This window comes from Hyaena hyaena, unplaced genomic scaffold, assembly GCF_003009895.1.
Source record: "Hyaena hyaena isolate Hyena2069 unplaced genomic scaffold, ASM300989v1 scaffold_387, whole genome shotgun sequence".
Lineage (NCBI taxonomy): Eukaryota > Metazoa > Chordata > Mammalia > Carnivora > Hyaenidae > Hyaena > Hyaena hyaena.
The window spans coordinates 225,706-245,015 of record NW_024081019.1 but is presented as its reverse complement, the minus strand read 5'-3'; the positions used below and the strand labels follow the sequence as shown (position 1 = coordinate 245,015).

Here is a 19,310-nt window from a genome sequence, read left to right as displayed (position 1 = left end):
TGGGAATCATTAGTAGAATGTTGTGCTGTAAAATCAGCAGATATTTATTTTCACTATTTTCCCTGATAGACCACCCTATATTATTGTTATTTTTAAATTTCCTTTTATATGATTTCTAAATCTCTCATAGCAAGATATTAGATTCAGGGAAATCCAACCATCCCTCCCATCCAAATATTGATTCTCTGCCTCCTTCTGTCCCTGTATAGTATTGGCATCTATCCAGCACTTAATATGCTTGGTCAGTTGATTCCCCAGTTGGAATGATGGCCTCAGAGGCCATATTGTTGGAGACATTTTTCCCATGAAAGTGATAGATTTTCTTGGGCCATCTCCCTCTGTCTTTTATCCCACCTTTGTGATTCAAGGTAAAGGTGTGTAAGAGGATTAGCTCTTGCTAGTAAGGCCATGGTCTCAAGAAAGCTCATAGGTCCAGGTCTTTATGATCTAACATATCAACTTCTTAACTGACGCATTATATAAGGTGAATCTCCCGAATGTAATTATCTGTATTTTTTATTTGTTTTTGCCTTATCCCATTCTGAGACCTTCAGAGGATCTCCTTTGTCTATCAGGTTGAGCCTTCTTACTCTGGCATTCAGAGATCTCTGAAGAGTTTAATCCAGCTCCTTCTAATCTTAATTTTCACTTCTGCAAAATATACATGCCAGTCAAGTTAGCCTATTCTCTTAAAAAACCCACAACGCTTTATTGGTGTATAATTTGCATACTACAGGATTCACCCACTGGAAATGTACCATATAATAAATTTGAATGTATTTATAGAGTTGTGCAAACACCACTCCATTCTAGTTTTAGAACATTACCATTACCCCCCACAGCCCCACTGTGCCCACTTACACTTAAGCTATCCCCTCTTCTACCACTAACACCAAGAAACTGCTAATCTACTGTTTGTCTTTTTTAAGTTTGCCTTTTTTTGATATTTAGTATAATTAAAATCATACAACAAGTAGTCTTTTGGATCTGAGTTCTTTTACTTAACATAATATTGTTGAGGTTCATCCATGTTGTAGAACATGGCAGGAGTTTGTTCCTATTTATTGCTGAATAGTATTCCATTGTATGGTTGCACCACATTTGTTTTTATTAGTTGGTAGATACATGGATTGTTTTCAGTTTTGACGAATAAATGAATAATGCTGCTGTGAATATTTATTGCACGTCCCTATGTGAACGTATGTTTTGTTTTCTCTTGGTAGATTATTGGGAGTAGAACTGCAGGGTCATATGGTAAATTTGTACTTAACTTTTTATGATATACTTTTTCCTCAGTGTTATATCATTTTATATTCCCATCAGCAGTATATGAGGGTTCCTTCATCTTCTTCAAGATTTGTCCTTCACTTGATCCTTTTGATCTCCCACTAGTTTCTGGAAAAATAACTTATTTGTCATTTACTCTGGCAGTTACATGTTTGATCTCTCCCTCTCTCTGTTCCTTCCCTTTAGCCTATAAACATGCTGAAGATTATCCTGACACAGACCTGCTTCCTGCAATTTTTATTTGTGTTTCTCTTCTACATGCAACTGATTTTTTCTTTGCTCCTTCTGCACACTTGTCACATCAGAACCTGTCTACCTTTTATTTTCTCATCTTCCACTTTATCTGTCTAGTTTTTAAAAATTTTGTTGAAAACCCCATATAATATGAACTCTATTAACAAATTTTTAAGTATGCAGTTTAGTTTTGTTGACAGTATGCACATTGTTAAATGGCATATCTGTATGATTTTTTTCATTTTGCATGACTGAAACTCTTTACACACTGCACAGGACCTTCCCATTCCACTCCATCCTGCTTCTACCCTTGGGAACCACCATCCTACTTTATTTTTTCTTTTCTTTTCTTTTTTTTTTTTTTCTGAGAGACAGAGAGAGGAAGAGAGTGAGAGAGAAAGAGAGAGAGAGAGAGAGCAAGCAAGCGAACGTGAGCAGAGGAAGGTCAGAGAGACAGGGAGACACAGAATCTGAAACAGGCTCCAGGCTCTGAGCTAGCTGTCAGCACAGAGCCCGACGCGGGGCTCGAACTCACAAGCTGTGAGATTATGCCCTGAGCCGAAGTTGGACACTTAACCGACTGAGCCATGCAGGCACCCCTCAACTTTCGCTTCCATGAGTTTGATTACTTTAGATATCTCATATAAATGGAATCACGTAGTACTTGTCCTTCTGTGTTTAGCTTAATTCACTTAGCATAATTTCCTCAAAGTTCATCCATGTTGTTGCAAATGGCAGAATTTCCTTTTTTTAATGGCTGAATAATATTACATTGTATATACATATAACAAATTTTCTTTATCCATTCATCTGTTCACAGACATTTAGATTGTTTCCACATCTTGGCTACTGTGAATAATGCTGCAATGAATATAGGAGTGCAGATATCTCTTTGAAATCATGATTTAAATTATTTTGGATACTTAAAAGTAAGACTACTGGATCATATTGTAGTTTTATTTTAAATCTTTTGAGGAACCTCCATAGTGTTTTCCATAATGGTTGTACCATTTTACATCTGACCAAAGTATACAAGTATTCCAATTTCTCTACACCCTTGCCAACATAATTTCTTTTTTCCTTTTTGGTAATGGCCCTCCTAATGGTTGTTATTATCAGATCGTAGGAGTTCCTTATATATTTTGGATATTAACTCCTTGCTTATATATATTTTTTCTTCCACTCCATAGGTTGCATTTTCACTCTGTTGATTGTTTCCTTTGCTGTGAAGAAGCTTTGCCATTTGATGTAGTCCTACACGTTTATTTTTGCTTTTGTTAGCCTATGCTATTGGTGTCATATCCAGGAAATCATTGCCACGACCAGTGTTATAATAGGGAATACATTGACTCTGTAGATTGCTTTGGGTAGTATGGACATTTTAACAATATTAAGTCTCCTAATCCATGAACATGGGATATATTTCCAATTATTTCTGTCTTTAATTATCCATCCACTTTTAATGTGGTTTTTGCCTCTACTACTATTGCCTCTGACCTGCTGATATGTTAAATATTATTTTGGTCATGGTCTTCCTACCATGTTTAGCTTTGTTGTCTAGTCTTACTTTTTTGAAAACATTCCTGGCTGCCGTAAATGTATAGCCAATCATACATCTGTTTCTTTGCCCTCCTCATTGGCTACTCTTCCTTTTCCTACCTTTAAATGTTGATGTACCAGCTGACCTGCTGCTCTTCTCTCTTCACATGGTCTGTCCGGATGATTTCCATATGATTCATATGTTCCTTTATGGGACATTTTACTGTTTACTCATGTTTAAATTCCTATGTTAGACACTGTAAGAGGAGAAGTGATAAAAATTAACCAGAGATAGTCTTTACCTATTTCCATAATCAATTAATATATATTTCAACTATATTATCCCATCTCATCATATAAAAAATGTTCATAATTCATTTAATATCTTGCACATACCACTGATGAGTCATGACTCATTGTTTGGGAAGCATTGAGGATAGAATAGAAAACAGGTCTGAGGACTGAGCTTGGTGGTCTTCCAACATTTAAAGCCCTGTAGGTATTGCCCACCCGTCCAGTGAATGGTCTAAACAAAATACTATTTAAAATTCTTTTGCCTACCTTAAAAAATACATATAATCTGACTTCTTTCTTTAGTTGGATTTTGGGGTACTATTTTCTGTTTTGTTTCTTTTCCTGATTTGTAATAGGTATGCTTATTCCTAATTTACTGGTTCTAGAGGTTTAGCAAACAGGTTGCCAGTTTGTTTGGTATATATATTAAGAAAATTGAATGTTAAACAGAGGCCTAAACTTCTTGTTAGTGCTTTATGTGAATTTGTTTTAGGACATGGGCTTTTAGACACGGACTCTATTTTGGGAGTTCAGGCATATTTTCCTCTGACTCTGTCCACTATCCCCTCATAATTTTTTTTAAAGATTTTATTTGTTTTAACTTATCTCTATACCCAACGTGGGTCTCAAACTTACAGCCTCGAGATCAAGAGTCACATGCTCCACTGACCGACCCAGCCAGGTGCCCCCTCCTTCCATAATTCTTATTATTGTTTTGGATGGATGAAATTACTAGAAAATTGAGATCCAGATAGCTGACATTTTACTGAATGTACACACATTCATAAACATCTATATACATACACACATTCTTTCAGCTTGTTGCAAAGTTTTCATTCAGAAAATAAACTGAAAGCAATTTCAGTGATACTTCACTACTATCATAATGATATTCTTTGCTGGTTCTGAATAAATAAATATCACTTGCCCTAAAGTTCTAGTCAGAAAAAATTGTATGCTGTGTTAAATAATATAGCATTAATATCAAATTTGATATTTGATTTAGTTGACATGGGATGAAATAAGTTATGACAACCTAGAGCTACATGTATATATATTCTATACTAACCAAGTTTCCCACTTTTGAAAATTTCTTCTTCCATTTATGAAGAGTTCCTACTGATAATGAATTGAATCTTTTCCTCCTTGAAGCTGCTCTTATTTCGGAAGTTTCCCTTGAAATAAGAGAGTCAGGTACATAAAAAATCTGGCTCAGAATATCTGAATTGCTTTTAAGCTTCAGGCAAGCTAAAGGCAATATTTGATGATGAAGCTGTTTTTTGTTTATTTGTAATTTTTGAGTAGAGTGAAGGGATATAGAGAGTGCCTTTGACATTTGTCTGATTTAGGTAGTTCAAAATATCACATATTTAAAAGAAGACTTGTGTTGGCACATTTTTAATATAGAAAAGAAGATAAAATTATATAGGAGGTTAAATCTGAGTTGTGCACATGTGGAAGTGAACCACAGAAGAATTTAAAATTTTCCTTTTTTTTTTTTTTTTTTTTTGCCTTATATACCTCTAGTATAATGCAGGCCCTATGTATACATAAGGGAATAATTAAATACAGAAATGGAGCCTACTTGTTAGCCAGAAAGGATGCCTGGAACATGTGGATAAGCTTGGATATTTGTCTAATGTTAATTGGAATATTGGTTTTCGGTTGAAGATGCCAAATCTTCAGAAAAGTAATTGGATTTAGCTTCCTATTTAGCAAACTACTTCAAATCCCTGAAGTATCCCACATCCGAAACTAATTTTTCTTGATTGTATCAAGTTTAGTCATGAACAGAACAAGGGTTGACACAGTTTTTTAATATTTAAAATATTTCTTGACAAGGTTTCAACACTGTTGCTTGTCCACAAACCTTGTTAGGTTCGCTAATGACAGATGAAATCTTAGGTTCTGTGGAAACAGTTTTACAACTTTGCAAAACTGTCTTCTTGAAATAAGCCAATTTATTCTTTTTCCTATACATTTAAATTTAACTTCGATTTTGATCAGATTTCAGGAAGCAACACAAAAATGGTATATTTCTTACGGCTTTTCATATAAACGTATATGTGTGTTTAATATAACTCCTTTAGATTCAGCCTAGGAAATGTATTTTGTGGTGATTTGTAAGTCTTGAAAGTGTTATTCAGACTACAAATGTTTAATGTGGTGTGTCAAAATATTTGAAAATAGTTAAAAAACTTAAGAAAGAATAGGATGTTTGATCATTGAAATTCAGGGATTAAAAGATTCAATTTAGGAGATTATCATATTTATTGAGCAACTATTATGAATGAGTTTCTTTGCAATTTGAAGAGGTATAGAAAGGTGTTTATGATATGGTTGATAACCTCAATGACTCTCTTATAGTGATGATAATTATAAAGATAGACAGATATTATTTTTTAGTCTAGTCTTTGCCATTGAGGATGATGAATATTTGAAAAGATACAATAGTGCTTAAGTGAAATACAGGTAGATATATAATATATATTTTACATATATGTAATATATTTGCAATATATATGAAGTACATAATTTTTTAAAAATGTATTTTCAGATGAAAATCACTTTAATAGATACTAACAATAATGAATAGGAGTTATAATTATTCAACAATAGATTATTTTAATGTATTTTTTTGTAGTAGGACTCATCTTGTTAGAAACAATTTATAGCCATGCTTCATTTTTCCTCTAGGACCTCAAACTTATTTAGCAGATAAGTGCTATACATTTCAGTTGAAGTGGATTTTCCATCTGTTTTAGTCTGTTTCCAGGATAAAAGTTACTACCAGACCTAATGTTGTTCACTTGTGCTCTGTTGCTTAGTAAAGAGCCTGGTGTGGCATAGTAGGTGCTCAATACATTATTTCTTGAACTCGAGGGTCCTGCCCCAGGGTTAGCTGGCGTTTCTTCAGGGAGCTTCATGGAGGCATGCATTATCTCTCTGCCAGAAATGTCCTCTGGGACCAGGATATTATTTTGCTAATGAGATACGCACTTTACAACTTATGTATTTAGACCCATGTTTGTCATTCCCACTCCTGAAGTTGACCAGTCATTGTGGGCACTGCTCCTAATCCTCCTTTGCTATCATTATGTTTTAACCATTGAGTTATTTCAGGACTCTGTTTTGTCACTGTGGAATTTTTATGATCTCTTTGTACTTAAAAAGCAATTATCATCTTGGAACAAAAATAGGCTCTATCATCTTTTCTTGTGTTAAGTTACAAGTGTTTGAAAGGTTTACGGTGTATATCATTTGAGGTAAATTATTTTTTATATTCCAATTTGGCTTACAGTTTTTCAAAAGCGTTTTTTCATGAACCTGAATCATAGGTTCTGATGAAGTACTTCATCTTTTCAAATTTTCATTTCTAGTTTGACAGCATTCTCCTTGATTTTGGCTCTTATTCTTGAAATAAAAAGTATTTGCCATAAAGCTTTGAAAGCTGATGGCTGTAGTGTTTGACATAGTTTAATAGGGGGCATTAGGAAATAATTGGATACCTAGTACCTAGAAAAAGTTCATTTATTTTTTACTATGAGTTAGTTCTTCCGGACTCCTCATAGTCAACACTAGGTTATGAGCTAAATGAGTCTCTGATCAGGTACAGGTCAAGATACAATATGTTGCAATTGTAAATGTATGGAGAATCAGGTGTTCATTCCTGCAACTGTGGGTGCCTGAGAAAATCTACAGGCTCACTTCTACTCTTAGGCATTATAACTTTCAGCTTTGTCAAGATGGGAGAGTCCCCTGACACCCTGAATGATGATTTAGTTAATCGTTCCCTTATTAAGACTTAGGTTGAATTTAACTTTTTGTTTTGAACTTTTTTTTCCCCTAAATAAAATCTTTTTTCTTAAGAGAGACTTCCATAATAGTAGTTAACAGCTCAAACGATAGGGACATTTTTTTTAAAAAATTTACTTATTTATTTTGAAAAAGAAGTGTGTATGCATGCACATGCAGGGTAGAGGAACAGAGAGAGAGGGAGAGAGAATCCCAAGTATGCTCTGCGCTGTCATCATGGAGCCAGACTTAGGACTTGATTTCAGAACCATGAAATCATTACCTGAGCCAGAATCGAGTCAGACACTTAACTGTCTGAGCCACATAGGTACCCCGGGAATAGGAACATTTTTAAGGCTTTAATCTAAGTGACCAAACCACAAATTGCTAATTTTGTGAGTGGATAGTGCTACCAGCAACATAGAATGTGCAAAGGTGATTCTACAATTTTTCCCTGACAGTGTCTTCGTAGTAAGTACGTCAGGATCACTCTTTGCAGGGCACTGTACAGAGAGTCTGCAAAAGAATGAGTCTACATAGTCCTATCTTAGATGACCTCCTATTCCAACTGGAGAGAGCAAAGAAATACATATGGAAACATATATGGAATACTGTCGTGAATACCTAAAGATAGGCTGGCCATTGGCCTCTTGCTTACACTGAGTTAAAAACCAAATCAAACACAACCCAGCTTCCCCAAGTGGACTGAGAAGGAGACAACATGTGAGTTATGCTTGCAGTCTTATCATATTTTGGGATTTAGATCAATTAGTGGAATTTTTCTAAATGCTTCAGGCCTACAAATCTCTCTGCTAGGAGAGACCAAAGAGAAAGGAGAAAATGACTAAAGAAGAGTAAGCAATGACTGGCTTTTAATTGGATTATATAGTGGAGTGAGTTTAAATTATACACATAAAATTTTTTTGCAAAAGTCTCTTTGAAAACAATCAGAAATAATTTCATTTTATGTACCTTTAAAAAAAGGTAAGAATTACATTAATTTACTATCATAGTAGAAAATTGCAAAATTCAAGCAAATGCAAAACAGAAAAATTAAAGTGAAAATGCCCATAATCCCTTGTGAACATTCTTCTTGCTTTTTTTCTGTGGTTATAACATGTATTGTTTTATAAATTGAGATCATTATATAAAAGATGTACCTGTACTCCTGTTTTTTCTCTTCGTTTCATCTCAGGAATATTTTTCATGCCATTATAAATATCTTTATAACATCTTATTTAATGCTACATAATGGTTACGTCAAAATCAGTTTAACCAATTTTTTAGTGTTGGATAATTTGGTTGCTTTGAAGATCTTATTTTTATAAATAATGCTGCAGTAAATATCTTTGGAGGTAAAAATTGGTCTGTCCATGACTGTTTCTTCAGCATAGATTTCCACATATGGAATTGCTGGGCCAAGGTCCATGTGTATTTGTAAAGACTTCTAAGATATGCTTTCCCTCAGGAAGGTTGTATCCATTTACTGTCTCTGGAGCAGCACACAAGGAAGTCCACAGACACTGGGATTTGTCATTAAAAAAACAAGAACTGTTTGCCAGTTTTATAGATAAAATAATGTCTTATATATATTTTGGTGTGAGTCTGTAGTGTGGTTAGGCCTTGGTGGTAACCTTTGTCAACATTTTGGATTAACTAATTCTAATTCCTCTTTTGTGTCTAATGTTGGATATGGTAATTAAAGCCCAGGAACCCTATGCAAACTCCTAGTTTCTCACTGATTTTATTTATTTTATTTTATTATTTTTTATTTATTTTTTAAAGTTTCATTTATTTGAGAGCATGCATGCATACAGGTGAGCGGGGGAGGGGCAGAGAGAGTGAAAGAGAGAGAATCCCAGCCAGACCCCATGCTATTAGCATGGAGCCCAATGTGGGGTTGAACCCATGAACTGCGAGATCATGATCTGATGTGAAATCATTAACTGACTGAGCCACTTAGGTGCCCCCTCAGTGGCACCTCATTGTGGCATCTTCTTTTACACATGCTTTCTCTACTCAAGGAATATGGGGAAAACTGCAGTTTTCAGCTTGCTAGATTTCTTCCTCCCTTTGGCTCTCACCCACAGCACTTTATTAATGGAACATTTTAATGAACTTATTTTTACTTCAGATTGTGACTCTTCAGTCCATCCCCTTCGTGGATTTGCCTTAGATTTTTGTCTCCTTTCCTCTCATTCCAAGAAACAGTATCACAGTCATTGGTTTTCCAGAATGGCTTCAGTGGAGTTCCTTGGGCCATCGGACAAAGGGCACAGGGTCCAGTTGGAAGAGTACCTCAGTTTTATTTCTTCTAGGTGCTGGGCTTCACTCAGGATTTCAGTTCTTTAAAAGTTTGAAAACCATTGCCCTAGTTATTATACTTTTTCCAATTTAGCAGGGTTCTTTGAGACCCTTCATAGTTTGGCTTGAACACTCACAAGGAGGTGGAGTGTTCTCTTCCTTTTTTCCTCTTTACCTTTAGTTACAGCAAAGGAATAAATCATTTTCATCGTCTTGATTAGACAATAGCATTGGCTAATGCAGTTTTTATTGAAACATTTATTGCCAGAATGAAAAGCTAAAAGATTTTACATGGAAACATTTGACTTTGGTTCCTCTTGAAAAATCAGAAGCCCTAGCCACACTGGGCCTGCATTCCCCTTTGGTGTCTATCTGGCTGACCTTGCAGTGGGAGTCCTTGCCTTTTGCCTGACAGCCTGACACACTGACATTGTGTCCTGACACTAAACCAGTGGGTCAGTTACTTTTCATCAAGTTTGTGCTGCTCTCTTTTTTCTTCATATTTATAAAGTTAAAAGGAGTGGGAAATTGTTATTTTACCCATATTTATAACAATTAGAAGAATAAATGATAGGCTGAGAAGTTATGTACATTTTAAAGTTCAAAACACTATATAGTACCAATTCCAGAGACCTGTTAAAAACTGTTGCCTGAACACTCTAGTCATTCATTCATTCAACAAATATTATTTGGCTACCTGCTATGTACCAAGTCACTGAGCTCATCATCAAGGCTTTAGCAGTTCTCAAGGCAGTCATGGCCCCCACCACCATGGAGTTTACAGTTTAGTGGGCTGCTATGTTATTCCAAATCCATAGCTTATAAGCATCTGACAGGTAAAAATGGCCATTCCAAATCACATGGAGGCAGTGGAAAATGAAACCAAATGGCTCCTTTTAGTGAGCAAAAAAAATGACACTGAAGCCTCCCTGTTCCTTTTTTCTTTTATGTGTATAGAAAAGAAGAGGGACGTTTGCTTCCCTGATGCTCCTAGGTTTCCTGCTAGGAAATCCTGTCATTTGTTTATACTTGCTTTATATTTTATCAGGGACACTAGGTGGGGGAGTTAGGGATGGGTACAAAGTGTCAGAAATGGTTACTGTCCTCAAGTGGTTTCCAGTTTACTTGGGGGATAAAATATGCACTCTAATAGCTGCAGCAGACACAACAGTTTACTGGTTGTTTGATCTTGGGTCTAGTCCACGACGCTGTCTTAAACTTTTATTGTGAGTAGTATACTAACGCCCCCACCCCCGCTCCCATAAGTCTTATTTTCTAGTAGTTTATCATTTCAGATGTACTGGTTCAGTTCCATTTTGGCACATAATGGGCTGTAAGAGTCTTTTGAGGACTGTTTTGTGACATTGACACAATTTATAGTATTGTCTCATTGGGAAAATTCTTTCTGTGGGTTTAAATACCCTACTTTTGGAATACTGTAATTAAGTTGGATACTTCCCATTTTTAGAATTTCATATTCCTATGTTCATGACATTGCAGCTGGCCTTAGTCATCTAATTCAACTGTCTCAATTGGGTATAGAATCTCTTTCATTTGCATTAACAGATAATTTTCATCTCTTATGCCAATTCTGAACAATTGGTGGCGGCTGCCACGGCAAATGTTTCCTTAACTGTTTAGCAAAGTCAGGCAAGGGGATGGGAATTAAGAATGTTTTAGTATGGGGCGCCTGGGTGGCTTAGTCGGTTAAGCGTTCGACTTTCGCTTAGGTCATGATCTCGCGGTTCGTAGGTTCGAGCCCCGCGTCAGGCTCTGTGCTGACTGCCAGCTCAGAGCCTGGAGCCTGTTTCAGTCTGTGACTCCCTCTCTCTCTGACCCTCCCCTGCTCACACTGTCTCTCTCTCTCCCCTAGAAATAAAAAAAAAAAAAATTAAAAAAAAATGTTTTAGTATATTGCTAACTATAAGAAAGGAGATTTTCTGGCTAATTAGAGTGGGTTTTCACTGTCAACCTTTGGAAAAAAGTCTTAGTATTTTCTCTTTCTAATGGAAAGTCTTTAATTTAGCCAAATTCTTTAGGAACTTCACCAAATGATTAAAGCCCACAAGAGAGAGCCTATCATGAAGATAGATGGAAATAGTGTTTCTGCTGACCTGTGTTCAGTGCTTGACTTTGGGCCCTTCCCTCCTTACAAAGGGTGAAGCTCAAGTTGGTTGAGACTATCTATGGCAATGTGCAACTGCTAGGTTCTATGTCCTGTGAAGACAGGAAGCATATCTGTCTTGTTCACTCTGTCAAGCACATTGCCTGGCCTGGGGTGGGTAACTGAAAGTTTACAGAGTGAATAAATGAATATAGCCCCTGACATCTTTGGAGGAAACTTAAGATGAGCTCTTAGTGCTCTTGAAATTTACATGGCATTGGTTCCTCTGGTGCTTAAGCAAGTTTTTGATTACAAATGTCAGCAGAAGGATGATGGATATATTTTCACCCCTGATTATAACGAATAAGAACTGACCATGTCACTGACCCTCTCCCTTGGGAGACAGAGTGTGTGGCCAGTGTGGCACAGTGACTTACTGCAGAGCAGTTCTGAAGCTTGGGCACCAACTCCATTCCTTTTTTGTTAAGGTCATGGGGACCTTTTCACAGTTGAAACCATTTCGCTCAATTAATTGGATGAAAACAAAGGCTGGCCCTAGGCCCTATGGTTATTGCTTTACAGGCTATAGGCACAGATTGAATTGCGGACTCCGTAGGTCCAGGACGGGAATGCTATGGTGGCTCCGACGCTGTGGAGAGAGCTGAGTTTAAAAGGATCTCGTAGCTCCCTTTCTGGTTGACTTAATAGGGGAGAAGGGAACCCTGCTGGAGAAGCTTTTCCTAGCCTAGGTAAGTAGTGAGAAATTCTGGGAACAAGCTAACAAAATTCCTTAAAGGTTTTTGATCTTTTCCTCTCTTTTAAAAAGAAACAACAAACAAAACATGCCAATCAGATGGCAGAATGCAGTCTTTCATGTCACAGTGTGTCCATTTACTACAGCATTTAGTAGGCCAATAATGCCTTTAGCTTGAAGTAGTTAACACGCATACCTTGCAGTGTTACTTTTATTTTCTGCTCCCTGTAGCACTTAGCAAAATCCTATTATGCAATTGGGTATTATTAAATGTTAAAAAGTTAATTTGTTCTGCATTCCATTAAAATTGCACTTTTTTTTTTATGCGCATTGGTCCTTACATCTTGTTTAAAACCTATAATTTAAGCTCACACTGTAGTAAAGTCTTAAGTAACCTTTGCCCTTGCTACCTTAATTATTCTTCATCACACACATTATTTCAGGAGGATTGTGGTAATGGGTTAACTTTTTGTTAGTTAATGAAAATATCATTTAAAAAGCAAAATGTGGACTTGGAATTCTAATTAAAATTGTACATCAATAATGAAATAAAATGTTCCTTTTATTAAGGAAAATGGATTGTAAAAGTGTTGCTTACTTTCTTTTTGAGATTGGCATGCTTTGGTTAAGGCCAAATGATTGATCAAACAGTTGATGGGAATGGGTAGCTTATTTCCATTTAAAATAATAAAACATTTGCTTTTTAAATGTAACAGATTTCCTCTTAAATTCATTGTCACCTTGTATAAATACACTTAGTGATTATGATACAGTAATAAAATGCTATGAAACTAGATCCTAATGGTGGTGTGACAAAAACAACTTCATTATTTGATTTTAGATATATTAGATAATTTGGGGGGTGTAGTTTTTGCAAAGTTGTAGTGAATAAGTAATAAATTTTAGGGATTGAAATTTCTTGAGACCATGCTAAATATTTTTGTAGCACTTAGTGTTTTATTTCACTTTTATTTGATAACTAGCACATACCACTAAACATGACCAGGTGTAGAGAGAACGTTAGTAACAATCGAAAGCTACACTCAGCAGTGGAAGTTGTCTGACACCTGAAAATTTTAAGGGTTACCTTGATTTTTTTAGCCTAGAGAATTTACATCCTTCTGTCACATCAAAAAAAAAAAAATAGGTGGGCAGAGAAAGATAAGAATAGGTCCTAAGAATAGTGGATTTTTGGAGTTTAAGAAAGTTTTAGAAATTATGTTTAGTTACTTCCTTTTACAAAAGAATTTTTTAAAAAAGCCCTGAAGAGTCAATGACTTGTTCCCTCCCATGAAAGTATCTGAGATGGAATAAGAACTGCGGCCTCTGAGGCAGTTTGATGGACTTAAAAGAAATTTTATGGTCAAACAGACCTGGGTTTTAACTCTGATTTCACTGTTAACCACTTGTGTGACCATGGGCAGAGTATTGAAGTTCTCTGAGCCTCAGTTTTTTTATTCTGTAAAATGGGGATAATTTTCTGTTTTAGGGGCATTGAGTGATTTTATGAGATACTGGATTTGGAGGGCTGGTTTAGGGTTAGGCCTTTCTAAGTGGTCAGTTGATGGGGCTCCTTTACCTTGCCCAGCCAGTGTTTTTTCCTACAATACAGGGTTGTCTTAGAGCAGGTCATTTATGCAGAACAAGATTGGTTGTTTTGGCCCTGAGGTGTAGGTTTGCAGTTGGCCCAGCACCAGACACTTGGAGGCTCTAGAATACATTCGGCTTTTGACCATGCTTTTGGAAGGTTTGGGCAGGGATCTACTCAGAGGCTGGTCCACACTTTTTTTCCTGTGGCCTAAGGACTGCTGGATTTCCCCACTCTCATTTGATAGTACAGCAGAGAAATCTGTAGAGAGGGAGACGATGTTGAGGAGGCCGTTGCTTTTTTTTCTTTTTTTGCAAAAGAAATGTTCCATGGAAATTTTTCCTGTGAACCCTCTTCAAGAGATTTATGCAGATTATAAAGTCAAAAGACGGGTCATCCCAGACTTTTCTTTCCAGGCAAAGAGGCCAAAACATAATTTTAGCAGGTATTAGTAAAAATTGAGAAGTATTTTGTGTATGCTGGGATTCTTGCCAACATCTGTGTTTGCAACTCCCAAGACAGGGCTAAGGTGAAAGTTTTTCCTTACTGCCCTCAGAAGATTGTTGAAACAAGACTGCCATGGTTCTTTTCCATTGCATCTGTGTTACCGAGGCCTCTCTAGACACTGTTTTGTGGAATCTCGGGCCAACACAAATTGATTTACTTTTCACCGAAAGAGCTTCATGCTGAATGTTGACTGTAGGTATGTTTTGGAGGAGGCAAAAGACTGAAAACAGGGATTGGTTTAACAAAGCAGGTGTTAAGTCATTTGACTATTTCCCAACAAACTGCAAACTGCTTTAATTTGGTAAGTTTTTGTTTTGTTTTGTTTTATATAACAAATGATTCCACAGAATGTGAGTCCAGTTAAGTACATCTAGGGAATTTACAATACTGGAGATAGATCTTTGAATTTGTTGAGAACAGTTGAGAAAAGATCTGCCTTTTAGAGGGTACAAAGTAAATTCTTAAAAATAGTCAACTATTGCTATTGAATGTATAGCAACTTATTTGTATGTGAGCATGGTGATCCTTGGTGTGTGGTTTGTAAACCATATCTCTCTTATTAGATAAAGAACATTCTCATTTATCCATAACAATGTGTAAACTTCTACGAGGACGTTTTAACCAGGCATAGCAAAGACCTAAGCATTTTTTATTGATCATTTTGTGCAGAACACCAGAGAATGTTCCAGCAGAGTGCAGCAAAAGCCAGTTATTGCAAAATATACTCTTGTCTTTCCTTAGTCTGGACTGTGGAGACATAGAGGAATTTCAGACTCAAAAAATGATGAAAACAAACAGTAGATTTCCTTGAACAGTATCCCGCTCCCCCATCCTAAGAGTGGCCCTGAAACAAGAAACATATTCTCTAATTTACTCAGTAATATTGGTCTTGAAGAAAGGACATAGTGGTAGCTGAGGATAACTTTAAGGTTAGTATGGTATAATTTTGCTCTCTTTTAAAAAAAATAGCTTTAAAAAAGCCACACATAGGGGCGCCTGGGTGGCTCAGTCAGTTAAGCGTCTGACTTCGGCTCGGGTCATGATCTCATGGTTCGTGGGTTTGAGCCCCACATCGGGTTCTGTGCTGATGGCTCAGAGCCTGGAACCTGTTTCGGATTCTGTGTCTCCCTCTCTCTCTGACTCTCCTCTGTTCATGCTGTCTCTCTCTCTCTCAGAAATAAATAAAACATTTAAAAAAAAAAAGCCACACATATTACATATCAGATTTTTTTTTGTCAGAAAATATAGGTAAGTAAAGAGAAGGAAATGAAAATAAAAATTGTCTTAATTCTACCATGCAAGAAGAAATCCTTTTTTAAATTTAGTGTATATCCTTCCAGATTTTTAATGTATTTTTTAAAATTTTTATTTATTTTTGAGAAAAAGAGAGAGAGAGTAAGCACACAAGCATGAGTAGGGGAGGGGCAGAGAGAGAGAGAGGAAAGAGAATCCTGAACAGGTTTTGCTCTGTCAGCACAGAGCCTGATGTGGGACTCCATCTCACGAACTGTGAGATCATGACCTGAGCCGAAACCAAGAGTCAGACACTAAACTGACTGAGCCACCCAGGCACCCCTGATTTTGAATGTATTGCATTAGGTGTGAATATAAATTTAAAAAATAGAAATATTTAAAAATAGGTTCATAAGGTATATGCTATTTGGAAAGTTCTTTTTTCCTTGTAAAAATAAATCATTTACATGTTCCATGTCAATATATGTAGCTTTAGCTACTATAGCCTGTAATAAATACCATTACTCTAGCTGCTAATTTCAATAACATTTGTATGATATGTTTCTGCCTTTCAAAAAATGTGGCATACTGTTTCATAGTAACAAGTAAGTAATTCATTTCACTTTGTGAATAAATATTATTCTGATGCAGACCACTGTATATTTGATGTGTACCACAAAGAATAAATATTTACTATTGCAGATTAGCTGATTTTTCTTTCTGTTGGTGATTTACTTTAAGAAGCTTTTCATTCTAAGTTGCAGACCATTTTTAGAGAGAGTGATATTTTTTACTAGAATGTGATTACATGGTGATAATACCTTAAATTTGGTGATTTTAAAGTATTGTTTAAGTAGTAAAATAGTAGCTGGACTTTTCTTGCGTTCTGTCTACCAAAATTTTATTGCTTTTGACTATTCTATTTAAATTTCTACTTTAAAAGAAGAAGAATACTTCACATTCACAATACAGTTTTTCAAGAAGCATAAAAGATTGTATTTGGCTTTCTGAAAAGAGAAAGGAGCTGATAACCAGAGAAAGAGCAATGAAGGTTTAAAAACATGTAATAAATGCTAACTAGGCAGTTTGTGTATGAGCACGCCTCTGTGAATTTTGTCTCGTGTGTGAATATTCCTGAAGGAAGGAATCTTGAGTGGGAGAGAAGCTGGGGTGACCCATGTCAAGGACCCCTCCATCACAAGCTAATGCCACTTCCCCCAACAGACTAGGGCAGTGGTCACAATGGGTGCCTGAGATCCTCATATTTTTTTGATTTAGGGGCAAGGAGATCAACAAAGTAGGAAACTATAGCTGGGTTAGAGAGATTTGGAAGCCACCCACCGAGGGCCTGAGGATTTAGCAGGCCTGGTTGTGGTATAAGACTAGCTGCAAAAGCACGAGTGTGAATCTGGCTGCGTTGTACAGACTTCTGCCTCTACTACTGGCGGGGCGGGAGTGTGGCGTGGTGGATCAGCCCTGGGCCTATAGGAACACAGAATGGGAGGCATTCAGGGTCAGGGCTTGTGGGTGGGCACACCCTGCTTATGGTAGTTAGCAGGGGCTAAGATTAAGGGAGTGTTTTATATGGTGTGTAAAGAATATAAAAACATAGTAATGGAGAAAATAAAGGAAAACCCTTTGAGGTCATATAGGTCATAAAGGCGAACTGCCCAAACTGCCCAGGCTGGATGCTCCCCACACCCACTTCCTTTCCCTAACTCTGCGTAGCAATGACCCCAAGTCACCCTACCCCTATACATCCAATCAGCTTTGAACACCTCTGCCGGTATGGCTGGGCTTCTTTTAACTTTATAAGCAAACGACCACCTTTGTTCGGGGCTTAGACCTCTGGAGAATGATGTCCTCTGAGCCCACCGGTGTAAAACCTCCTCCCTTCCAGGGTCTCCGAGTGCCACTTGGTTCTTCCGCCAGTGATCCAGACCAGATTTCCGCAACAATAGAAAACAAACAAAGCATAGAAATATCTTGGATTGTTTTAGCAGCACAGTTCAAAATCAGTCAAAAATTGTAGATGCCTTGGGAAATAAATTAAAGGGCTAGGGATAGTCACTTTAAAATAATGAGTACATCAGGACATTTAGAAACCAACTCTGGGGGCACCTGGTGGCTCAGTCGGTTGAGCTTCCGACTCTTTTTGGCCGTGGTCATGATCTCCTGGTTCATGAGTTTATGCCCTGCACTGGGCTCTTCACTGAGCATGAAACCTACTTGAGATTCTCTCTCTTCCCCCTCTCTTTCTGTTCCTTCAACACTTGTGCTCTCTCTCAAAATAAATAAACTTAAAAAAAAAAACCAAACCAACTTTAGTTTGTGTTTTCACTTATGCTCAGTGTCCCTCCTCATCAGGGAAATACACATCAAAACCACACTGAGATACCACCTCACACCGGTCAGAGTGGCTAAAATGAACAAATCAGGAGACTATAGATGCTGGCGAGGATGTGGAGAAACGGGCCCCCTCCTACACTGTTGGTGGGAATGTCAACTGGTGCAGCCCCTCTGGAAAACAGTGTGAAGGTTCCTCAAAAAATGAACAATAGAACTCCCCTATGACCCAGCAATAGCACTGCTAGGAATTTACCCAAGGGATACAGAAGTACTTAGAAGCTGAAACAAGTAGTTTTTTAAAGACTAATTAAGCCTCCCTTAAAAATCTTGTAATTGGGGTAAGCAGCCACCAGGGGGCTGCCATGACTTGGTTAAAATTACATGTCTGCACAGTATTTTCTCTGGTGGGAAAGTTAAAAGGACCACTTTTATTTCTTTTTTGAACTAAAGCAAATAATAATAAAGTTCTATAAGTTTACAAAACTTAGAATTAATTTCTTGACTTGGCTTAAAAGGTTTGTTCTTTGACTTTTCTGCTACTAAGTGGCATTTTTTGCTTCAGCATTCAGCAAGTCTTTTTCTGACTTCACTGTACCTGGTGACTTTTGTTTTCCTCATTACCTTGTATCTAGAAAACCACGCACATACACCATGACTGTGTATTATTTTTAGTTTAAAATTCGATCTTTTTGATTCTGTGCTTGAAGAACAAGTGGTGATAATATGGAGGAACAGAAGAAAACTTTGGCGTATCATTTCAAAAGAATAGAGAGAAGACTGCTCTCTGTTCTTAGAAAAAAGGGAATCACCCCTTTTCCAAAATGCAGTTTGCTCTTGCCAGCTAGATGCTACTACTTAAAACATACAGTGTTGGGGCACCTGGGTGACTTAGTTGGTTTAAGTGTCTGACTCTGGATTTCAGCTCAGGTCATAATCTCATGGTTTGTGGGTTTGAGCCCCGCATAGGGCTCTGTGTTGGCAGTGTGGAGCCTGCTTGGGGTTGTCTCTCTCTCTCCCTCTTTCTGTCCCTCCCCAGCTCACTCTGTGTCTCTCTTTCAAATAGATAAACTTAAAAAAATTTAAAAATATTTTAAAAAACACATCGTGTCAATCATTTAGTAGTTCTAAAATTTGCCTTGTGTTAAATCTAGAGGGGACATTTAGAAATAAGATTTCTGAGCTCCCTACTCTAGGCTCTCTGAAGTTTGAGCCAGAAGGGATGGTTTTTAAAAGGTTCCTTGGTGATTTTTTGCAGAGTCCAGGAAAATGCCTGGCAACTTTTTTTCCTGTAACTTGTAAGAACTACAGTAGTAAGAGAATTT

At 37.0% G+C, this 19,310-nt stretch overlaps 1 protein-coding gene across 2 annotated transcripts in view; it reads left to right on the top strand.

Annotated features, from left to right (window-relative positions):
• The window catches only part of BBS9 (Bardet-Biedl syndrome 9), a 454,413-nt gene that overhangs the window by 263,377 nt on the left and 171,726 nt on the right, over positions 1-19,310 (top strand). The gene's annotated exons all lie outside the window — the stretch shown is intronic.